This window comes from Amblyomma maculatum, chromosome 3, assembly GCF_055883805.1.
Source record: "Amblyomma maculatum isolate TAMU_Amacu chromosome 3, ASM5588380v1, whole genome shotgun sequence".
Taxonomy (NCBI): Eukaryota; Metazoa; Arthropoda; class Arachnida; order Ixodida; family Ixodidae; genus Amblyomma; species Amblyomma maculatum.
The window spans coordinates 59949511-59975092 of record NC_139346.1 but is presented as its reverse complement, the minus strand read 5'-3'; the positions used below and the strand labels follow the sequence as shown (position 1 = coordinate 59975092).

Below are 25582 nucleotides of genomic sequence, written 5' to 3'. Positions count from 1 at the left end.
AAATTGAAATTATTCGTCATGAATTCTGTGATCAAACTGTAGGTAGAATTGTGCCGGTTGGCTCACTAACATGCACGTAATATAGAGATCATGCTACCCTTAGACACTATCAGAGCACCCTAAAGAACCTCTCAGTCTTACTATAGCGAACCATGGCCCTCAAAATCGAAAATGCACACATTTTTCGCAATGTTCTTCGTAACACTGACCTCGTCCCAATATTGCCCTACAACAGATTGCGGATGCAGCTCACAGCGGCTACTCTGTGTAGATCTGGATCGATTCAAAATATGCACTGATGCGCACCTGTCGTTACATGCCTTGTTCCTACTTGTTTTATCTTTCTCGTATAGTGCACTTGTTTAATTTCCACTCGGTAGAAGACCAATATGCATAAGGGAATATCCGCTATTTTTTTACTTGGGGTATATGTTGGTCTTCAGCAAAGCTTGTCATGCCATTTGATATCACTTAAAGAACTTCAATGAATAAAAGGAAGTGCCTCTCATATGTGCGTTGTAATGCTCGAATCAGGGTTGACTGGCAGTGAAAAGCCACCATGCAAATTTTATCCTATCATCGTCGATATAAAGTGCTTGAGGTTGGATGCTCTTCCGCATGCTTTACAATGACCCGCGCTCCTTTTGGCTACGTCGTTAGACGTGGTCACCCCCTTGCTCTAAATCTAACAGTTAGGGTTGTGTGCGCCCTTAGTATGGACACATGATCAGTCCCTCCGACACTGAATAGCTGAGGATAGACTCCGGAGCATAGACGCATGTAAACAAGAGCGCGAACGCTTCTATTTTTCACACCAGCCAAAGCATTGGCGTCCGTCTCGTTTAGGAGCCATGTTGTGGGCATAAGGGCCCCTTGAAGGCATAAGAGGCCCTTATGCCTACAATATGGCGCCTGAATAAGCCACCCTTGGTGTTCGTTAGTATGCCTATAGGCATTATCACGCACTACTGGAAAGACCGCGCATAATCGCACTGGTAATGGCAGAGCGACCAGATGCATTGTTTCTTTCGATTAAACTTTCTTATGTACTCCACTATATATAATTTACGACAAGCCTTTATATTCAGTCATTCTAAACAAACAATGATCGGGTATAATATTGAGCTACTGGTTTGGGGGAAAAGGACAATGCATCGTCCTTGTCTCTCTGTGCATGTGTTTCTTCGTTTTGGCTGTCTACTTTTCGGCGTTTCTCATTAATGTTTGAGTGTTCGCTACTACTCTTTCTTTAAATAAATGCACGACTGCTATTTCCAGCGTGTGAGTACGGGTGACCTCTGCTTGACGCACTTGTGTGTCGAAAGTTTGAAGATGCGTGTTTTTTTGCGACAATTCAAACCCGCTAACAGGTGCTCTCTCGCATATAAATTTAGGTAATAATGGCCCTTCAGTGGTATACAGAGGGTTTGGAATACTCGAGTGATGGAAGGAAATATATATTGCATTGTATCACCGAATGCCCACTAACTAGGGAGACCACCCATTTAAGCGATATGAATACACAGAGTGAGTTTGGACACGAATAGGGCTCAACGTTAGTGCTGTTCTCTATATTGCATAATTTTTGGTGTGTTTTGTTTCGCTGTGCCATATTTCGCACTGTGTGCACATCATATTGTTGCCGTACTATACTGAGAAAGTACTAAAAAGTAAAGCAAGTTTTATTGCAGTAATAACCACGCTCATAAAATTAAATGCGGAATTTGGGGCTTTTTTCAAACACAAAATTTCTAGGAACAACAGCTGCATTCTGACGGTTGTGTTTCCTCCGAGCTCGGTATATACAAGCAGATACATAACCTTTACTAATATCACAGTATTGATTAATCTGTACTGTGATATTAGTATCACTGTCGATCGATATCACAGTATCGATTCATCGATGTGTGATAGTCGAAGCGTAACCTACTCAGACGGATGATACGCGTCAAGGCACCGTTTAAAACGCGTCACCAGCACACGTACTGTCACATCACAATCTGGCGGAAAAAGTGGCAGTAAGGCACAACGACAGCTGACAAAAGTCGGTTTCGGTTCTGGTGGAAGCGTGATTGCTTTCATACTGTATAGACCAGTCAACAACTTCCACTACATAGGCGTTTCGGTCGCATTCGCTTGTACGCAATAAGAGAGAGAAAAAGAACTTTTAATCGTCCAACAGAGTGACTATCCCGCTCTTCGGGGGTTAGACACGGAAGGTGGGACAGTCGCCTTAGTTGCAGGCCGGTAGTTCTTGGACTCCGGCGGCATCTTCGGCTACTCGAACAATTTCTTTTTGGGCTCTTGGGTCTGAGCTTCGCAGAAGGGTCTCCCAGGTGTCTTTAGTTATATTTCTAGCCTGCCTGGTGACTTTGCACATTCCCATATTATGTGATCTAGTGATCCCATTTCCTTAAATAATAAACATAGGTCTGATTGTATATCTGGCTATATATGGTTGACAAGAACTGGGTTCGGGTATGTATTTGTCGGTAGCTTTCTCCATGCTACTGCTTCCTTTTTGCCTAACGTGGGGTCTGATGGTGGTAGGACCCTCCTGCTAAGTTTGTAGTGCATTATTATTTCGCTATAGTTATGCAGGTCATCTTATTTGCCTTGCTTCGGTGGCACTCCTCCAGTCCGGTGTGTGAGATCTCGGGTTTTTTTGTGTGCCGCCTCGTTTCCGGGCACGCCTGCGTGGACTGGCGTACAAACAAGGGTGACCTCTCTTTCTATTCGCTTTTGATGGAGGATTCTACCGCGATATTTGCTATTATTTCGGCGATGTAGCTCCTGATCGCGCTTTTGCTGTCACTGGCCATGTAGTTTGCCTCGGTCTGAGTAAGAGCCAGTGCTATTGCAGCCTCTTCCACTGTCTGTATCGATTTTGTTTTTATAGATACTGCTGTAACCAATAACTCCTCTAACTGCTGTACGTAATATGGCTGTAACCGCATGAGGTGATGTTTCCTTTCAGTGTCTGCAGCGACAATGATACGAAATGAATGCCGCTGCCGCTGGCGTACCGGCAAGAACTTACGAGACTCTGCCAGAGAGCGGCAGGTTTTCAGTGATGCTCTCTTACTGCCGCCCCATCATTCGATAACTGGAAGTCTCAAAATGCTGGCACACTGCTTTTATTACTGCAGAGTATAAAATATTATAAAAACACTAGTGAAAACTGTGCCGGTAATGTATCCCGTTTCTGTGGGGCACGGCGTTGTAGGGCAAAAAGGCGCTAAGCCATACAGATACCTGCAAATACGGCTCTTTAATGACGTAGTTTATAGCCTCAGTGCATAAAAGAATATGTGAAAAATATAAAAGGGGCATAAAGTGAAAGACAAAAGTTTGCCTCTTCTAAAAACGTTCAAGAGAGAATGATGATAAGGCTTTTGCGTCGAAGCATTGTACGAAGATGGCTTGTTTGGCGAAAGGCCCACTGCAGTCAGGTGCCGAATTCTGGTCGGTTTCAGTGTCAGGAAAACCAACAGCAAGTGGTGAATATCTGCCTCACTATTTTGTGAGTTGCAGATAGGACATTCTGGACGTTGACATAAATATCGGTATTCAAACGATGTTTGTGTAGAAGCAGGGGCAAGGGCAACCCCGACCCGGATCCTTCGTACCGCAACCTCCTCTGCGCGGGTAAGACCACTGGGGAAGGTTATCGAAAATGGGGGGAAAGTAAAGGTGTGCGAAACCGGAGGCGCTCGTTTCCACTGAGAAGAGTGGCATCATCCATACCGAGGGTAGAGTCAGGGCAGTGTCGCCTGAGGGGTTGCAGTATCTAGTACTTTCTCCGGCTATTTCTGATAGGAAATAAGACTCTCTGGCCACAATATCCTACCTTGTCCGTTATTAGCTCACCAAGTTTTCACTATATCTAATCCTCTCGATATGTTCATATTCATTGTTCAGTAGAAGAGGCCATCTGCAGGCTCTTCACTCGATGCGAGCTTGGAATTTACGCCACATATGAGCCAGCATGAAAGTTACTTTCCCCCAAATCTTCCTGCTAGTCCCAGCCTATCGAACTGCTCCCGGCCGACGAGTGAAACGGAAGCTCAGAACGTGAGCGCAGTGCTTTGGCGGCCGTAAGTCCACCACGCGACGTCGTCGCACACCATGCCGCTGCAACCTGTGGCCTTACGCGGTTAATGATTAAGCTCCGTCGCTTTGGTGTACACAGAAATTTGAACGCTTCAAGCTTTGATAGTGGGTGATTTCGTATCACATGAGAAGGGCCCTATCTCTGCCACAACGATTCCAACCCGGATTAATTCTAGAGGGCCCCTTTCAGCTTACGCTACTACCTTTAGTCTTTCTATGCATAGAACGTGGATAGCTGTCTGGAGTATTAAATTCACAATCAGCAATTTAGACCAGCGTTTCTACCTGTGGAGAAATAAAAAAGTTTATTCTATAAACGTCAGTTATGCACTTATAACAATGACTTTCCTCTAGTTAAATGACATTGAGATAAGGTTATACTGTTTGACCATAGCAGAAGTATTGTCTTTCGTGAACTACAAACACAAAAGAGGCATTTGGTAAAGTATGATTATTCAGGTAAGCATATTGTGCCCTAATATAAAAATTCAAAATGCACTTACCGTCATTCTCTTCAGCTGTTTTTAACACGACACAGGTCGGTTGGGCAGCCAACACTTGGTAGCTATTTTGCAGTTTAAATGGTAGCTTGGCTGAATATGAAAGAGAACATATGAAGCAGCGTTTTCAGTATGGAGTCCCAACATAATGAACTTCAATAAGTTGTCACAACCCATAGAGTCTTTACGTAGCAGGATATTGTGCTTAAAACGTGTCCTGAAGCATCATGTACATATATCTAATATTGTGGTGTAGAAATAGCTGAGAACAGAAAGGCCTATTTTAGACACCACAATGGCCTACTCTGAACTTTTAAGCCCGGGATAGGTGCGAGTGCCGCCGCGTATCCCTGGATGCAAAAGCAAATGCATCAGAGAGCCGAAACAAATGCAGACCGAGATACATGAGCGACGCGACACAGTCTCTTGTGTTAAAATCGCGAAAGGTCTCATTTCTTCGCCACTGTGCTAATTGTAGCGAGCGTAGATAAGGCACACAAATATGTGGCGTGTTTGAACGAAGACAACTCGGAACGCAGATACCAGCGGCACGGTTTTTCTTCGACACATTTCTCTTCAGTGTGTAAACACAGACATTTCGATCCAAGAGTGGTCGTCTACTAACAAAAAAAACGACATATTGTGGTTAGCTATTATTTGCACCATAATCGCGTTTCAGCCGCCAAATTTCCGTGTACCTCGTCGGCCATTGCGGCCACGTTGGCAGCGGTCGCCCGAATCTGAAATGGCTGCTTTCCGCACTGCTATTGGCGCGCGTCCGGAGCAGCGTCCGGTTCGAGAGGACGCTACGCCTAGCCGCGCTGCACGCTCCTCAAATATCCGGCAGGTCCAGATCGGCACCGGCGCGCGTTTTTTCCAACGGTGGGCGCCTAGTGCGCGCCGTCGGGCGAAAAATTCCGTATTGATGCGGTAAAATCGCTACATGTATCCGGGGTCTCTACAGCCAGTTTTGACAGTAGCATGATTGTCATGTTTGCGGCTCTTTCATTGAGTATGCGTAGGGAATGAACCGGAAGACAGTAGATGCGCAGGAGACCGGAAGCATGATGTGAATATGGGGAAGTGACTGTGGCGATTAGTCGATACGAGGCACCTCAAAACGGCAGTTTTATGTCTTTCTCTTCACCGTTGCTTGGTGATGAGCAAAGGTTTAGGCAAATTCCAACCTATGGGATTTTTCTTTAGAGGCGCGCTCATTTCGCAGCGTGCCAGTCAGCTTTTCGACGTGCTGAAGAAAATGTACATCTTGCTGCTTAGGTATCTCGAATGTTAAATGGTTACGCTAAAGTGCTCATTCTTCCTAGAGTGAAGAGGATCTGTACGCACAGAAGATTTACCGCAAGAAATATTTTGCGAGCTAGACGCTTACACAGGCAGGATTAAGCCAGAATTTCCATCACCCAGTATGCATTCAGGCACAATGGTGGGGCTCAGTTTCAACAGCGACTGCCATGAAATCTGCATTTTAGTTTTTATTACTGGAACATAGAAATCTATATTTTATTCTCTTATCACTCTCTTGTCAATTCATAATATTATTATTTTAATCTCTATTTCCGTTTTTTTCACACATGCTGGTGCAGTTTACACAAAGTAGTTTTACTTTCCTTGTTTGGTGGATGCCTTAAAATAGCGAAAATAGGGGGCTGCATATCTCTGAATGACTGTACTTTAATCAACAGCCTTCTATCATACAAACTCATTTCCTCCAAATTATATCATGATGTTAAAACAATATTACGCAAATATGCGGCAGAAGCATACCTTAACAAAATATGATGCGTATTCAGAAAGAAGGCAAAAAGGTGCCCTTCAATGCTTGTTTTAGGTCCAATTATGTTATGTTGAGTTTTGTGGCGCAAAAGCGACTATGGCTATGATGCGCTAAACACAAGGTTTAAAATGTTGGTTAAAAATGGTTTGATACTTATAGTTTGCGTAAAATGCTAGCGTTCTTGAGAAACCTAAAGATTTGTAAAGGATAAAGGAGTTCTTGTTCACCTAAAAGCAGCATAGGGTGTAATGGGGTGTAATATTTGTATAATACACTAAATTATTTCTTTCAGTTATTAAAGTTGTGTATACGAAATTAAAAACTGGGTTTCATGTTGGTTCATCACCGCACCTTTCCAAGAGTTGTTGGCCTCGTTTTGTTGTAAAAATTTGTATGTGAGGTGGCTGTATCCAACGCGTAGGCGACATAAAACTACATCTTTAAAACGTTCCTGATGTCGACAAGATTTCCATTCAGATAGAAAGAGTTTTACAGAGTGTAATTTGTTGTTTACTGGTCCGTTCCATGTAGCTTGCCATTCACCTCTAATATACTGTGGCCTTAAACAATCCCTATGTGGCAGGCTTATTAGTCTGATTTGACCAAATCGGACTTGTGCAGCATATACATCCGCTTCCTCATTTTCCTCAATTCCAACATGGCTAGGGAGCCAGTTAAACTTTATGTTGTGTTTTCGAGCTGGGATTTTACTTATGTTATGTATTATGGTTTCTAATAAAGGTTTGGGGGTATTTCTGTGCTGTAAGGCTGTAAGTAGGCTTTAAGAATCGGTGTAGATGACGTCGTTTTTTATTTTCTTCTTGGCGGCCTCCTATACAGCGACACATACGGTGAAATAATCGGCAGTGAAAACCGAGACGCACTCTAGTGGTCGTACAATTTTTTACTGAAGCCTTGAACGACTACACATCCTTCATGCATTTCTGTTTTTGTGCCGTCTGTATAATATTCAGTTAGGCCTCATACGTTTCTTGTATTGCATAGAATTCTTGTCGTATGTGCTCCTGTGGTGAATTTCTTTCTGTAGATGTGTCAGTGAAAAGTCAAATACGGCAGGGAGCTTGTAATATGGCGGCAGAGGGTCATTTCTTTGTGCAACATTAGGTAAGGCATCAAGTAGGTTTAACTGTTTGCATTTATCTTCAAAGCGTAATATGAGTGGTCTGATAAAATGTGGTTTGTTGTAGAATAAATTTTTAGATGGGCATTCGGTTACTCCGGGATAGCAGATGTGTCTCTGCAAACAACGGATATTTAGGACGTATGTGCACTTTACTGCAGTTCTGCGATCCTCTACCGAAGGCTCATTTGAGTCGACATAACGACTGGCTACAAGGGATGTTCTGTATGCTTCGGATGATAGGCGCAGACCGAAATTAGGAATAGTGTCGAGTCGTTTCAGGTAAGATGATCTTACTGAGCCTTACACTATGCTTCAATAATCTAACTTGCAACGAATCACAGTACGACAGATTTGAAACAGACATGCTTTATCCGAACCCAAACGTTTCCATGAAAGCACTTTTAGGACATTAAAGGCTAGGGCTGCATAATATATCAGACTGCTTATGTGGGGTAGAAATGTGAGCTTTTTGTCAAATGTTATGCCTAAACATTTGTGTTGCTGTTGCGCTGGCAGTTTAGTGTGATTCAGGTGTAGCGTGCGATCAATCTGTAAGCCTCGTCTTAGTGAGAACAAGACAGCTGCTGTCTTTTGTGGTGAAAACTGAAAGCCGTCTGTCCAATAGCTCGTTTATTTAGTATCATCTGTATTCGTCTCTTACATGTAGGTATGCTAGATGAAGTGCATGCTATCTGTAGGTGATATACGTAAAGGGGAATACATCGTGGACGTGGGCATTACTTGAGCTAAAGGAGTTGTGCTCAGAATGCACACCAGGGGTGCCCCGTTCTCTTGGATAAAATTGTTAGAAAAGGTAGCGCCTAGGCGAACTATAAATGTGCGATTAGCCAGGAAGTCGCCCACACAGTTCAGCATTCTCCCGTGTATACCAAGGTCTGCCAGATAGCGGAGGATGCTGGACCTCCACGTGGCATCGTACGCCCTCTCTAGATCGAAGAAAACCGTGATGAAATGCTGTTTGTGGACGAAGACTTCCCGGACTGTGTTCTCTAGGGGGACAAGATGATCAGTTGGTGATGATGACTTTTTAAATCCGTATTGATGTACATCCGATAGATGCCGAGATTCAAGAATAAAAGTGCGTCTGATGTTTATTATGCTTTCAAATGATTCTGCGATGCAACTTGTCAGCGCTATTGGCCTGTATCTGCTAGGTCTTGTTGGTGATTTTTCTGGTTTCAGAAATGGTACTACTATGGCTGTTTTCCATGTTCGCGGTTTTTCCCAGATATTTATAATTTAATAAAAAATGCCAAGAGTGCCTCTACTGCAGTCTGAGACAGTTGAGCTAGCATCGCATAGTATACATAACATAGGCCTGGTGCTGTTTTTCCCTCATGGTTTAGAATGTTTAGTTACTCTACAGTGAAAAGCTGGTTGTAGTCCTCCTGTAGGCCTGCTCCATAGGGTTTTTTTTTTCTGTTATTACTTTGTGTTTTCGGAAGGTGTGCGTGTAGTGAGATGAACTTGAAATTTCTGCAAAATGCTTTCTAAGTATAGCAGCCTTTTCTTCTAATGATTTCTGTTGCACTGGGTGCTGTAAACATTAGAAGTGTGAATGGGGTATTATCTCCAGTGAATTTCTGGACCTGCTGCACATTCTTTTTTTTTTCAAGGCAGTGAGCGGTTGATAGAAGATACATATTCACGCCATGAATTTTTCTCGGCGTTTCTTAGAATGTAGCGGGCGTTGACCTTAACCTTTTTAAAAATCGGTAAATTCTCTGCTGTGGGGAATCTACGGAGCATACCACATATTTATTCTGTTGTTTTTTTTTGCTTGTGTACATTCATGTGTCAGCCATACCTTGTATTTTGGTTTGTGCATGTGTTGATGTTTGAGGGATGGCTTGTGTTGATGCTCAGATTAGGCAAGCTGTAAACGTCTCGTTAATTTCATCTCTATGGAGGTCGTCCGAATATTGTTTGTCTACTGTGGCATTCAGTTTAAATAGCGGCCAGTCTGCATGATATATCTTCCACTATCGAGGTCTTTTTAGAATGGTATGTGTAGAAGACACTAATTTTAAAATTGTGGATGAATGATCACTTCCTCATCAATAACTTCGCAATTGAAATCGCTAAAATAGATAGTGATGTAAAGATTAAATCCAGACAGCTCCTCTTCCCTAAGATCGGACAGCATTATGCAGGTATTCCTATATTTATGAGACATATTTTATTGATGAGTATAAAGCCTTCCATGAATTCCTTCTGATGTCTGTCCGTTCATTTCCCCAGAAGAGAGAGTGCACGTTAAGATCGCCAGCTATCACATATGGCTCGGGTGACTATTCAACAAGTTCTTCGAAATCATGTATGGTAACTGCGAGGTTTGGGGCTAAGTATAGCAAGCAAACTGTTATGATTTTGTGGCTAATTATGTTCACTGCAACCGCTTCTAAGTTTGTTTTTAATGCTATCTCTCTTGCATTGACAATGTTTTGCAATATGATAGCGAGGCCTCCTGAGAGTCTGCTAGTTTACTCTAGATCGCGTCGGAATGTTTTATATTTTTTCGGATGTTTGTATTCTTTGGTCCAACACTTGTCTCCTGTGGGCAAATAGCTATGGGTGCTACTGATTTATTTATGTCGATGATATCAGTATAATTTCTGAACAATCCTCTGCAATTCCACTGCATGATGTGAGCCATTGTGATATGTTGAGCAATCAAGAAAATTATTTCTTTGAGGCTGGGTCACTCTAGATTTCCCTTGCTTTCTAGGGAGTGCCGTTCCCCTGCCCCACAGTCGGGGTGAGGGTGATGTCCATCGCCTCACTCGAAGCGCTGGAGGTCCGTAGTGTGGCCACGAACGAATGATCCTTTGACCTCCCCTGCTGGGGGAAACCTTGCGGAATCCCGACTGCGCAGTCCGCGGGTCCTTGTTTGGAATTGGCAAGACAGCCTTGGATTCCTCTGCCTAGGTTGGACTTGATGGGCCTACCAGGGGGGTTCGAAGACGCCTAGTTAGGTACCATGTTGCTGCCTGGAGTGCCACTTCCGCGCGCCGTATCCGAATAGTCCGTTTTGACCTCGAATAAAAATATGTTCGTTATTTCCAAACTTTTCCTGGGTTCTGTGAAGGAGCTATTTTCGTTTGTTTTGATAGTCATAACTTCGTTTTCTTTCTTCTATTGTGGACAAGACCTTGAATGTGCTGGGGGGTCGGCTTCGTAGTTTGCACAGCAAGAAGCTGGAGAGTCACAGTTGTCTGTGGTGTGGTCTTTCGAAGCCCATTATGCACAGGTCGTAAGGCCACGGCAGCTGTGTCAGCCATGACTATATGTCTTGACAATTGAAACAACTACGGGGATTGGATATGTAAGGTGAAACTTCTATTTTTAGGTAGCCGCTTCTACTCAGGTAGTGTGTTTGCACTGAATGTCAGTATGAAGTGTATGGTTGGTACTTTTTTGTGGTCTTTCCGGATTGTAATTCTTTGCACATTCACTGCATTCCGGTCGGCAAGACAATCCAACATTTCTTTTCCAGTGATGTGGAGGAGATCTCTGTTGGAGATCACGCAGCGGATAATGTTCAGAGATCTAAAAGGGGCTATTGTCAAAATGACGTCCCGTATAGACTGAATGTTCGTAACCTTTCAATGTTTGGATCCGTCATTAGGATCCAGCATCATGTTCCCGCTTGCTATCTGGGTAAGTTTGTATTTTCGGCCAAGGCAAATGTCACTCTTGGAAACTAGAAATGGGAACAGAATTCAGGCAGGTATTGATCGACTTCAGAATGGATCATGTCAGATTTGGGGAAGTTGTTCTTTGTTTTTCAAAAAATTGGGTTGTTGCTTCGGTCCGCCTCCTTTTGTTAGGGGGATCGCTTTTGGAGTGATAGGAAGCCATACGATTTATGTGTTTTTCATCCACGGCGCCGGTCACCCACTTTGGAGTCCAATAAGGGGACGGGGCCGAAACTTGCAAGTCCTCGCCGCACCAGTACGCCACAACTAAACCCACTATGACCGAAATTCAGAGTGGTTGGCCACACAAGGTTAACTCTAGCCGCCTGGAAGAAGGAAAAATAAACAAGAAGATGGTAGAGGAGAGGAGAGTTATCAGAAAGGAGATAGGAAAGTGAAAGATGGAGTGGAGGACAGGAAAATCCGACTGCCGATATCCTCCGGGTGGGTGAGCCCGGAGAATCCGTCTACGTGAAGCCGGGGCCTCCGCCAAGGGGCCTTAATAGTCGAAAACTACGGGATTGGCCCAACTACAAGGATTCCAATTTCCCCGGACACGGCGATGCCACGCACGGCTAAATCTGGGTGCTCGGGATCCGTGGTATTGCACATTACACACAAAAATTCCCTTTAGCAGATTGCCCCTGCGGGGTTTCGTTCCAAGGTTAGCCATCAAATTTCATATTATGTTTCCCGGGGAATGCGAATGCAAAGCCGCTGTTATGTACTTTAAGGCAATATTTCTGCTTTTTCAACTCAGAACTTTGCGTGTCCTCGTGGTATTATTCCTCGACTACAAGTGAGCGGCCGCCTAAACACTTTTGCAAATTATGTAAATCTTTGATATTGATACAAGCTATAGTCGACGACGAAGCGGAGACAATCAGTGGCTAGCTGGCGTAGATGATGAAGTGGTTGCTGGTTGGCCTAGACGACGAAGTTGGTAACTGGAACCGCGCGCAGACCGCTGCTCGGACCGCTCTCGGACTTCGACAGAGTCTTCTAGGCTCAGGGCATTGCCTAGACGTTGGCGCAATACCCGTTACACTCTGGTGGAGGCGCGTGGTACGCTTTCCCACGTTTACACGCTTCACGACGGATCTGACTCCGGTCCACCAGCGACTCAGTCGCCGCCTCTGTGGGCAGTAGCCTGAGGTTGAGCCCCTTTCCTCCCCTACGAGGATCACGCAGCCGCAACTCTCGAGCCACCTCGACATGGCCACTGATCCCAGGCTCTCAGATCCGATCCTTTGCCACCCGCCGCGAACACCACCATCTTTTCGCGGCGACGTCTTCGAAGACGCTGAGGATTGGCTGGCGAGCTTCGAGCGAGTGGCTCGGTACAACGGCTGGAGTGACGAGCGAAAGCTCAATAATGTTTAATTCGCTCTAGATTAGTCTACGCGTACGTGGTTCGAAAACCACCAGAGCGCCCTTACCCCCTGACAAGCATTTTGCCGTGAACTTCTAACCACCTTCCCCAACGCCGACCGCCGCGGAAAGCTGAAGCTCTACTTCAGTCCAGAAACCAGCGGCCAAATGAAAGTGTACGCATGTTCTGTGAAGACATGACCCGTCTTTTCCAGTCCGCAGACCCCAATATGAAAGAGGAGAAGAAGCTTCGCCACCTCATGCGTGGAGTTAAGCAGGAGCTGTTTGCGGGCTTCGTTCGCAGTCCACCGCGTACCGTTGCTGAATTCCTCGCGGAGGCAACTACCATGGAAACAACGCTCCAACAACGGGTCCGGCAGTACAACCGAGATGTCAGCAGCCTGGCCCCAGATGTTTTTTCGTCGTGCCATGGAGGCGGTGCGGACGCCTTACGTGACCTCATTCGGTCGGTTATTCGAGAGGAACTCCAACGTTTCCGTCTGCCTCAGAGTGCGCCAGTGACATCACTGACCGAAGTCGTCAGAGGTGAAGTACGCCAGCCTGCTCGTGAATTCCCGGTCACCAACGTACTGCAGCGCGTCGATGAAATGCCCACGCACACATCCGTTGCTCGTCAGGCAGCTGCCTACGATCCTGTCGCTACCATGCCTCCACGGTTCGACGACAAACGAACGTACGCGTTCGTTGCACGTCAAGCAGCTGCCTGTGGTCCTATTGACCCGGCACCGGTGGTGAGCCACATCAGTCCGTATGACGCATCGGCTCAAGCTGTGGTGCCTGTTCCACGCCCTCGCAAGTCGGATGTGTGGCGTACGCGGGACCGCAGGCCAATCTGCTACCACGGCGGGGAGGCCGGTCACCTTTAACATGCATGCCCGTATCGCCGAGTGGGACCTCGCGGCTTCGAACCCGATGCGCCCTGCCCACGGAACGGTGAACGGCCGCTCGAAATTGAAGCTCATCTGTCGGCCCGTCAGAGGCCTGGGAGATACAGGCGCTATGACTCAGGATCGTCATCTCCGCTGCGGTACCGTTCCCCAAGCCCTCGCAGAGACCCCAGCAATACTGAGCGATGTTCTCCCAGTCTACACCGGGAAAGCTAATTCCAGCAGTCTCCGGAGGCAGGGCCGCTGCTGTCGAAAAAATTGAAGATCCTCCGCCGCCGATACACCAATACGCTGATTTCTCACAGGGGCAGGGTAGCGACAGCATCCGACGCGCTACTTCCGATTTGTGCGTGACACTTGACGGAACTGACACCATCACTTTACTTGACACCGGTGCAGACTATTCAATGATGAGCCACGCCCTCGCCCAGGAGTTGAGCAAAGTTGTGACGCCATGGTTGGGCCCTATCATTCGCACGGCTGGAGGTTACCTCATTAGCCCGGCCGGAAGGTGCACAGCCCGAATTGGCATCCGCGGTTTCGTCTACGTCGGGGAATTCGTTGTCTTGCGTGAATGTTCGAGAGATTTGATTCTGGGGCTCGACTTTCTGCATGCAAACGGTGCTGTGATCGACCTACACGAGGCACGAGTCGCATTCTCGACCAAACGGGCAGTGGCACGCTAAGACACCCGCGATCCCTGTAGCCATGCTCTGCGTATTGTGGAGGATGATGTCACGGTGCCACCACTGTGCAGTGTCGTAATGCGTGTGCAGAATGACCTATTTCATGACTTTGAGGCCATGGTGGAGGATCATATCTCGCTGGTGCTTGAGAGGGGTCTCATTGTTGCCCGAGGTCTCGTCCACCTACGGAATGGCTGCACTACCGTTCTGCTCACCAACTTTTCGAACGAATTTCAGCACCTCGTCAAAGGCACGGTGATCTCCTCCCTCCAAGACGTCGCGGAGTGTCCACATTTGTGCACCGTGGAAGAAGTCCTTCAAGACGACATTGGACCTCGCCACGTTCTGCCACCTGTCGAAATAAACACCGAGTTATCGCCGGCTCAGAAGGATCGATTTTTGGCTGTCTTGGCAGATTTTGCAGACTGCTTCGCAACGTCTTCCAAAGTGGGCCGAACTTCGGTCGCCAAGCACCGTATAATAAGAGACGAGACCATGCGCCCCGTATGCCGACGTCCATACCGCATTTCTCCAACGGAACGAGCAGCGATTCAGAGACAGGTCACCGAAATGTTTTCCGACGATGTAATTCAGCCGTCTACAAGCCCGTGGGCTTCGCCGGTTGTTCTCGTCAGAAAGAAGGACAACACTCTGCGGTCCTGTGTCGATTACAGAAAGCTTAATCGCGTCACTAAAAAGGACGTTTACCCACTTCTCCGCATAGACGACGCACTCGATCGACTGCGAGATGCCCGATACTTCTCGTCGCTAGACCTAAAAAGGGGGTACTGGCAAATAGAAGTGGATGAGAGAGACCGGGAGAAGGCGGCTTTCGTGACACCCGATGGCTTGTATGAGTTTAAGGTGCTGCCGTTCGGCCTAAGTCCGGCACCGGCCACGTTCCAACGTATGATGGACACCATTCTGTCCGATTTGAAGTGGCAGTCGTGTTTGGTTTACCTGGACGATGTCGTCACATTTTCGACCACCTTCGACCAACACCTAGAAAGGTTACGCCTTGTGTTAAAAGCTCTCCGAGACGCCAACCTGACAATCAAACCGGAGAAATGTCACTTCGGCTTTGAGGAACTTCGCTTCCTTGGTCACGTGGTCAGCGCAAAAGGTGTTCGCCCGGACCCTGTAAATACAGCTGCCGTTTCTGGTTTTCCGCACCCTACTGACAAGAAAGCTGTTCGACGGTTCTTGGGTTTGTGCTCCTATTACAGACGCTTTGTACAAGAATTTTCGCACATCGCAGAACCGCTAACCACACTGACTCGAGATGACACGCCGTTCCTGTGAGGATGTGATCAAGAGGCCACTTTCTTTTAGTTTCGCAGCCGCCTACAGAATCCCCCTATACTGGGCCATTTTGACGAAAACGCCGCATCTGACGTCCACACTGATGCCAGCAACGTTGAGGTTGGTGCAGTACTAATTCAGTGGCAAGACGTTGCAGAACGGGTCATCGCTTACGCGAGCCGAACACTTACCCGCTCCGAAACCAACTATTCAACAACTGAGAAAGAATGTCTGGCGGTAATATGGGCCCTCACCAAGTTCCGACCATACCTCTACGGCCGACCTTTCCGCGTTATAAGCGACCACCATTCATTATGCTGGCTCGCGAGCCTCAGAGACCCCTCAGGACGATTGGCGAGATGGAGCCTTAGGTTACAAGAGTATGACGTAACAGTCGTGTACAAATCAGGACGGAAGCATTAGAATGCTGACTGTCTGTCGCGCTCACCCATCGCCATATGTCCAGAAGAAACGGCTGATGATTTTTCCTTTCTGGGGGCTATTAGTACAACCCAAATGGCACAGCTGCAGAGAATGGACCCAGAGTTAGCGTCACTCGTCGACTATCTGCAGGGCGTCGACGCCCGTATTCCCCGTGTTTTTCATCGTGGGCTTGAAACGTTCACTCTGCGTGGCAACCTGCTCTACAAGCGAAATTTTGCTAACAGTGAAGAGACGTTTCTCCTTGTTTTGCCCTCCGAGTTTCGCCGAGATATATTGAGTGCCTGTCATGATGAACCCACCACCGGCCACCTGGGGGTGAGCCGTACACAACACGAATTCGTCAAAAGTATTATTGGCCCAGGTTACTCCCATCGGTGCGGGCCTATGTACGCTCATGTCGGGACTGCCAACGTCGGAAGTCTCCGTTACGTCGGAAGTCTCCGTCGGAATACCCGTTACAATATCAAAAACGTATCCTCTTTTCTCATCGTAAATTAAAGCATTTGTGCACTCACGACTCTAGCGTGTATGCAACAGAGTGCAAATTCTGTTCGTAATCTATTAAAACCAATACACGATCCACACTCCAAGCGATGCCTTGTAAAACATTTCAGCTTTTGACTGCCGCAAGGTAGCTTTCCATTGTAATGAGGAAAGACCTCGAAGTTAATTGCATGCATGCCAGAGCGCTTGACACTACTGCAGAATTACAAAAAGTGAACTAAGCCGAGATGTCCTTTTAGACCAGTCGTTCTAAAAAACAGATCAGCATTCTGGATCACAGTTATGATTTATTGATCTTTTAAATGTTCTTATGTGATGTTTACCTAGGTCTTGAACAATTTAAAGCCTAATGTTGTATGCTTCTATTGTAGTGTTTTGTAAGTTGTTTGATAGCAGATACTTTATTCATGCATGCAAGGGCTCAGGTCATGATCTTGAAAGTGATCGCCGTCGCGTTTATAATATTGGCGCAACTGCGAAGGAATTGTTACGCGGATGTAATATCTAATCAATATAATAGTAAGAATAACCACAATTTCCTAGCTTCGAATGAATACTACTCTTACTTCTTCACCAGTAGTGCATGCTTTGCAGGGAGTACTGAAGCGTGTAATGATAATTCCACTGTGGGCTTCCGATGACTTTCAAGTATCTTCAAGGTCAATTTGGAAATTAGGCCACAACCACTTGGGGTAGCTATATTTCTATCAAAGGTCAAAGTCAAGGCGTAATGTCAAAGATCAACTAATGTGGGAAGTAGCTTAAAGTGCGCGCGCCTCAGCCAGAGCCATGCCATGAAATCGGACAAAGAATAACTGAGCAGCCGTGCTCGTTAACATGCTTGCTTGCCTGTGACGATCCCGAAGACATTGCGTTGCGAGCTGAGAGTTTCCGGATCGAAAAGGGGTTAAAATCAAAGAGCAGAAACATTGAAACAACTTGAAGAGTGCCTTGCGAAACGTCGCCACAACAATGCTGCAAGGCGTAAGCGACATGTGGCACTCACACTAAGTTTAACCGAATCTAAAAAACAGCCAACTGTTAGCAGCAGTAAAACTACATTTTTTTGCTCCCGAAAGGTAGGTTAATATCATTGAATATGTTTTATGCACATTTTCCTAAAGAAAAAAGAATGCGAAATCAAACTTTCGCCATTAAGAGACGTACAGAATACTTCAGTTTAAGCACTGAAAAGTTTCGGTATTTGATGTCATATAAATAATGTAAGATGGGGGTTTACTGAGTAGATCATCAGGACTCGATCAGCCGGACTGGGCAGGTCAGTGGCGAACACAGTCGGGTGCAACACGCGCAGCGATCACGATGCCACTGCCTGGAATGTTTCTCGTGCACTACTTCCTCTTCACAATTACCCCCGGGACGAAGAGGAGACATCCTGGCGACTTACGACGTGAGACGGCAGGGTCATAATAGGGTTTGAGGCGCTGGACGTGAACAATCTCTCGTTCGCGCCGGCGTAAATCATGAGACGGCGTAAGGGGTTCCACCACATAATTAACCGGGGAAGTGCGCTCCAGAACTCGGTATGGCCCATGGTATTTAGCAAGAAATTTTGAAGACAGTCCAGGAGCATTTGAGGGTATCCACAGTCACACAAGTGCACCAGACGACAAGTCCTGTGTCGAGCGTTTGTTGTCATGGTTGGATTTATGGCGGTACTGGGTGTTAGCCGTGAATGCGCGGGCAATTTATCAACAGTCTTCTGCATGCTGGGCTGCTTGAGACGCAGGAGTATACTCTGATATGTCTGGCTGATACGGGAGTATGGTGTCGATTGTAGCAGAAGGGTGACGGCGGTAGAGGAGAAAAAAAGTAGAGAAGCCAGTAGTAGACTGCGTTGCGGTATTGTAAGCGTAAGTGACGTACGGAAGGACAAGGTCCCAATTTGAGTGGTTGGAGGAGACGTGCATACAGAGCATGTCGCCAAGGGTACGATTTAAACGCTCAGTGAGGCCATTAGTCTGGGGATGATAGGCGGAGGTGGTTCTGTGAATAATATTGCACTTGGTGAGCAAGACATTCACAACGTCACTCAAGAAAGCGCGTCCTCTGTCGCTGAGCAACTCTCGAGGTGCGCCATGGCGAAGAACAAATCGCTGCAAAATGAAGGAAGCTACCTCTGACGCTGTGGCAGATGGAAGTGTGGCGGTTTCTGCATACCTCGTCAGATGATCAACGACTACGATAGCACAGCGGTTGCCGGCTGCAGTGTAGGGAAGCGGCCCGTACAAATCAATGCCGACGCGGTCGAAAGGGCACGGGGGGCTGGGTAATGGCAGCAACTCTCCAGCAGAACGTTGAGGAGATGGCTTGCGACGTTGACAGGTGAGGCATGAGCAAACGTACTTGAGTACGAAAGTGTACATGACCCGCCAGTAGTAACGCAGCCGGAGACGAGTGTATGTTGAAGACGCCCGCGTGACCGGATTGTGGGTCAGCGTGGAAATAGTCACAGATTTGCGAACGTAGCTGCCGGGGAATAACTAGCAACCACTTGCGGCCATCTAAGAAGTATTTGCGGCGGTAGAGGAGGTTATCACGAATTGCAAAGTGGGAAGCGTGGCGGCGGAGAGCACGTGATGGAGAAGCAGCTGTAGGATTGGAGATAAACTTGAGGAGAGAATTTATCCAAGGATCTTGCCGTTGCGCTGACGGCATGTCATTGATGTGAAGTGATGGCGGTGAATCGCCTGAAGAGGAAAGGCTCGCGACCTCAGCTGTAAGGAGGCAGCGGAATAGTGCGACGGTGTCGTGATGCTTGCGGCCGGAGCAGTAAACAACGCGGATATCATATTCCTGAAGGCGAAGAGCCCATCTTGCTAGTCTGCCGGACGGGTCTTTCAGTGAGGAAAGCCAGCAAAGCGCATGGTGGTCCGTCACTACGTCAAAAGGGCGGCCATAGAGGTAAGGGCGGAATTTAGTAAGAGCCCAAATAATCGCTAAGCACTCTTGTTTAGTGGCAGAGTAATTGGATTCAGCCTTCGTGAGTGTACGGCAAGCATAGGCGACCACGTATTCAGTATAACCTGATTTGCACTGAGCGAGCACAGCTCCGAGACCAATACCACTGGCGTCCGTGTGGACTTCAGTGGGCGCTGTGGGGTCGAAGTAACGTAGGGCAGGCGGTACCGTCAGCATCCGGCGTAAAGCAATGAAGGCATCGTCGCACGTTGGCGACCCCGACGAAAGGTCGGAACTGCCGGATAGAAGATCTGTCAAGGGAGCAGCAATTGAAGCAAAATTTTTAATAAAGCGGCGAAAGTAAGAGCACAGCCCGAAGAAGCTACGTAGATCTTTGATGGAAGTCGGTTTGGGAAAGACTGCTACGGCAAGAAGTTTGGCAGGATCTGGAGATGCACCTTTTTTGGAGACAACGTGGCCGAGAATGGTGAGCTGGCGGGCAGCAAAACGACATTTTTTTTAAATTCAGCTGCAGTCCGGCATCATATAGGCAAGTCAAAACGTGCTTCAGACGGTAGAGGTGTCTGTCAATGTCAGGAGAAAAGACGACAATGTCGTCGAGGTAGCAGAGACACGTCTTCCACTTTAGGCCGCGCAAAATGGTGTCCATCATCCGCTCAAATGTTGCCGGAGAGAGAGAGAGAGAGAGAAAGAGAGAGAAGGCAGAGAGGTTAACCAGGAAAGCTTCCGGTTTGCTACCCTGCACTGGGGAAGGGGAATGAGGAGCATTACAAAGGCCAAACGGCATAACTGTAAATTCGTACAAGCCGTCAGGAGTTACAAAGGCAGTTTTGGGGCGATCAGCCGCTTCCAGAGGAACTTGCCGGTACCTGGAACATACGTCTAGGGAAGAAAAGAGCTCGGCGCCTTGCAAACAATCGAGAGCATCTTCGATGCGTGGGAGAGGGTAGACGTCCTTTCGCGTAATCTTATTAAGGCGGCGATAATCGACACAGAAGCGGATAGAACCATCTTTATTTTTTACGAGGACAACAGGTGACGCCCAAGGGCTGCTTGAGGGCTGAATCACGCCGTTCTGAATCATTAGGTCGACTTTCTCTGCAATAGCCCAGCGTTCGGTTGCAGACACACGATAGGGGCGCTGTCGCAGTTGTGCGTGAGTGCCGGTGTCGATGCGATGAGTGACTGTAGAAGTTTGACCCAAACAACTTTGAAGAGATTCGAAGGAGGAGCGAAACTGATGCAGTAGGTTCAAAAGTTGAGCGCGCTGCAGGAAGATCGGCGTGGATGGAGCGGTGGAACAAGTCTGTAAAGGGAGGAGCGGGCGCAGGTGAAGGGGGCTGATCGAAGTCACGGCAGAGTGCGGCGCATCGTCATATTCCTCAGAGATCAGAAGAGATGCGATTGGCTGGATACTGCCAAGACGTTCACCATGGCGCAATGCAGTAGGGGAGTTAAATGGGTTAGAGACCCATATTTAACTTGGGTTAGAGACCCATATAAATATTGGTCCTGTATGTTCGAGCTTCATACCTCGAACATACAGGACCAATATTTAAGCAGCTAAAAATAGTTAAAGTAACATCTTTGTATAACTAGAGGCTTTTGCGATTATATAAACAAGGCATCAGTAAAAAGGACAACAAACTAACACTCATAGCAGCGCTTCAAGACAACAGAAACACATACGACACCCGTAACCCGGACCATTGGCACGTTACAGCGTGCCGGACGAACTATGGCAGGCAGATGCTTCGCTTCAGGCTTCCTACCATATTAAATCAATATTTTGCTAATAGTGGTCAAGGTTTCTCTCTTCCTCCCATTAAATTAATCCGCGAAATGTTTCTATAAATACATATTTTTAAGTTAGGTGTTCTGTCTTGCGGCATTTCTGTTTTATTTTCATGTATTTTTCCTGATTTACCTAGTGCTTTTTTGTGGACTAATTATTTCTCTATTGACTGTTTATTCACTGTGTGGGCGTGACTTTCTCTTCTGTGAAATGCCGTCATATGCAGGGGCAGCCGCCCCGTCAAGCCGCTCTTCGAAGCAGCTTTTTAGCGGCTGCTCCTTTCCTTTCCTTGTAGTAAAGGAAAAATAAATTATTATTATATTATTATTATTATTATTATTATTATTATTATTATTATTATTATTATTATTATTATTATTATTATTATTATTATTATTATTATTATTATTATTACTATTTTTTTTTATATCATTGAAAGCCCAGCAGAAATAGCGAGCAGAGCGTAGGGCAATGGAAGGCACTTGCGGCGCAGGAAAGTATGGGCGGGTGTGAAGAGAACGGTCTCATCGCTAACAGAGGCACAAGCGACACGAACAAGCACAGAAGAGCAGGGAGGAAGGTCATTATCTTTGGCGACGAAGGCTTTAGCACAGGAAGTTGGTAGATCAGCGTCTGGTAAGGCATCGGGCAAAATCGAGAACCCCACTTCAGCTCGAGCACAATCGATAATAGCAGCGTGACGCGGTAGGAAATCCCAGCTTAAAATTACAGCGTGTGAGCAACTTTGCAGCACGACGAACTCAATGGTATAGAGGAAATTCTGGATAAATACTCGAGCGGTGCACGCTGTTAAATGCTTGATATGCTGAGCGCTGGCCGTTCGCAACGAAAGTCCCGCTATTGGCGTCTTCACTTTCTTTAAACAGCTACATAGTTTTGCGTCCATAACCGAAATCGCAGCTCCAGTGTCAATTAGAGCCATGACAGCAGCACCCTCGATGAAAACTTCAATAAGGTTTGTCGGCGACAGATGAGGACTTGGGAAGTTAGACGGGGTCGCAGTTCTCGCCTCAGGAACTGCGGCCTCTAGTTTTACTCAAGTGAAGCGTTCTGTCGACGTCGCATCGGAGAGATAGACCGGCGTCGCGGCGACGGTGAACGGCGGTCGGACATGGTTGAACGGTCTGGGAAGAAATGACGGCTGGTTGGATGCTAAGTAGGCGCGGAATACTGAGGCGTCGTAGACCAGTACCCAGGGCCATGTGTAGGTGGTACCGACACTGGGAGACTATTTCGGCAATAACGAGAAATATGTCCAGCCAGCCCACAAGTGTGACAAATTGGCCGGTTATCTGTCGTGCGCCAGGGATTGCGTGGTCTTGGAGACGGTCGAGAAAACTGCGCAGGTTCTCGAGCAGGACTAGGAGGCGGCTGAACGTAGGCAGGTTGCGGCGGAGCGTACGTAGGTGGTGGTTGGGCAGCAACAGCTGCATATGTCAACGGGACTGCGACAGGCATGGATTGATGGGCTGGAGGAAGGGTTTCAGCTACATGTACTTGAATGATTTAGCGCAAACTGGGAGCCAGGTGTGCGGAAGGCCCTTCATGGCAGGACATAAGGGAGAGCTGTCGAGCAATTTCTTCCCGAATGAAGCTCTTGATTTGTGGCAGAAACGCAGAATGTTCAGCTGCATCTGTCAGGCCGGCAAGTGTCTCAGAATTCATGGTGTTCGCGCGAGTTATGGCCCTTTGTTTGCGCAGTTCATCATAACTTTGACACAGTGTGACCACTTCAGCAACGATGCGGATATCTCGCGCAGTCAGCATCTGAAAGGCGTCGTCATCTATGCCTTGCAGAATGTACTTGATTTTGTCGGCCTCTGACATCTGAGCGTTCGCGCGCTTGCACAAGTCGCGACGTCCTCGATATACCTCTTGAAATTTTCGCCAACCTGCTGAGACCGCGCACGCAAGCGCTGTTCAGCGCAGAGTTTCCTTACAGCCGGACGGTCGAACACTTCCGAGAAGCTGACTTTCAACACGGACCATGATGGAATGTCCGCTTCATGGTTCCGAAACCATAGACTGGCTACGCTGGTGAGATCATCACCACGTGAGAAAATGACGTTGCCTAATTTCGTTTCCGCGTCCCATTTGTTATAAGCGCTCACTCTTTCGTAGAATGTGGGCCAGTCCTCGACGTCAAGGTCGTCAGTGCCGCTGATGATGGCGGCGTCTCGCTGGCGGAGAGAGCCGGGACAGATGATGGACGAGCTAACTTTCACGGCTTGGTGGTTAACGTCCTCAGGCATCGCAGGAGGTGGTAATGTGCGGCTGCGGAGTTCCAGGGCGAGAGGATCAGAGGTGGGCAACCTCATGAGGTTTCGACCTCATGAGGTCGACCTCAACCTCAAAATGACCTCAACCTCACGGAGTGAGGTGAGGTTGAGGTGAGGTCGGTGACAGCTCGAAATTTTTTGAGTGAGGTCACGAAATTGGATCTCAACCTCACGCGTGAGTTTGAGGTTGAGTGAGGTCGTCATTGTGTGAGGTCGAAATTGTGAGGTCCAGGCTTTTTGCTGTTGCCGCGGCTTTCTTCGAAGAGCGCCCCCTTTGACGCGGAGCTCGAGCGTACTGCCGCGGTGTGCCCGCCGACTCTCCATGTTTGGTTACCCCCCAATCGGACGACCGGATGCGGCAGCCCCTGCCCAGCTTTCGGCATTCCACCGTAATGTCCGCAGCCCGAGACCGCTTCCCTCTGGTCTACTTGGAAGGAGATATTTTTTTTTTTACTTCACGTACTCCTCATGTCCCCCGTCAGCCACCCCCGTTTCCTCTGACTTGTTTGTGCCGATGCTTGCGGCAGGCTCAAACACCCAGGAGCGCGCAAAGCACATAACTCACGTTGACCCGCGGTGCTTGTGTCGGAGGCCGCAAAGAAAGCAGCAAACTAAAAAGCGAAGCAAATTGTCTTTGCGCAGACGGCGCGGAGCAGAACTGTGTCTTGTGCATGCCCGTTTCCAGGCTGCTGCCTTACATTCGATAAAGGACCCTGCTGTACATTACACGGAAACTTAACAGAAAATGGTGCAGCGAAATTGTTAGGGGACGTGATACTGACAGATAAAAAAAAACATGAACAAACCACAAAAACCGGCACAATACCATCTGGGCATTTTATCGAAGTCCTCCCTTTCGAATTGTACGTCATCGTTCTATATTTCGGCCCTGTAAATTTATATTCTTGTATTTTCCAGAAGAACCTCTCTTTGGTCTTTGCTGCTTGTTTCTTATACAGATTCACAGGTGGCCCCGAACAACTGCAATGGGATGAAATGGACGGCACATCTTATAAGACGCAACTGGTATACAGGAAAACGCATGCGCATGTTAACCATTTGCAGAGATAGAACAGACAAAAAATATATGGGGCTTGTATGCAGTCAAGCGCAATGAAAAAAAAATGATTTCGCTCCGCTAAGGCCCTTTATTTCTCTCTCAAATTCTATTGAAATCAAGCAATGCAGGAGGAAGGAGGAGAGTAAGATATTCTTAACTTCATAATATCAGGTTTTTCTTGAAATCTCTTATTCAGGCGCAGAAAAAAAAAGAGAACAGCGTTCTCCTACATGTTTTTATGCGCTAGAAAGTATTGAGATGGTTTCCGGCTGGACATTTTGGTGTCTAGACGGACGAATTGGTGTGGCGAACTGAACGTGTCTGTTTTGTGCTCCCGTCTGCTCGAGACGGACAAATCAATCGGATGAAAATTTTTGTGGCCAGATGTCGGAATAATTTTTTCAGATATTTGTTTTTTTTCTTTAAAGATCAATTTTAATGTACGTGATGTGAAGCCAATTACATGCAGGCACTGAGGAATGCCATAATAAGTCGATGTCTCAAATCTTCTATAAGCTCTGGGAAGCGCAGTTCTCTTCTGTTTTTAGTGTGCGATATTTGTTATTACTTTCGTCAACATGGTATTTATTTATATATATTTTCTTGTATGTCAATTAAGTTCGTACACTGCCGAAAAGAGAACAGGCTTCTTCCCTCACATTAGGCTCTTTTTCAGAGGCCCATAGCCCAACCCTCCTTTCCACTTACCCGCGCGGTCATTTAGTTTTTTTTTTCTTTTTCTTTTGCAAGTATTGGAAAGCGCGATCTAGTCTCTGAAAGCGGAGCTGGCACACATACGCCATTGCCGTTTGGTGTGTATTGGTGACAGTTGGGCATTCACCGCATGAGCATAACCAGATGCCTGCACACCATGCATGGCAAAATTACTTTTGAAAAGGAATTAAATTACATTACTAATTACTTTGCTGAAAATCTAAGAAAAGTAATTAAATTACATTACTCATTACTGCTCCTAAAAAGTAATGAAATTACATTAC

The 25582-nt window shown here is 46.9% G+C and overlaps 1 long non-coding RNA gene across 1 annotated transcript in view; it reads right to left on the bottom strand.

Moving 5' to 3' along the window:
- Window positions 1-4615: 4615 nt before the first annotated feature.
- The window catches only part of LOC146194846 (uncharacterized), a 38784-nt gene continuing 17817 nt past the window's right edge, over window positions 4616-25582 (bottom strand). Inside the window, exon 3 of the long non-coding RNA XR_014705487.1 lies at window positions 4616-4706. This is a non-coding gene — a long non-coding RNA (uncharacterized LOC146194846). The remainder of the gene's footprint in view (window positions 4707-25582) is intronic.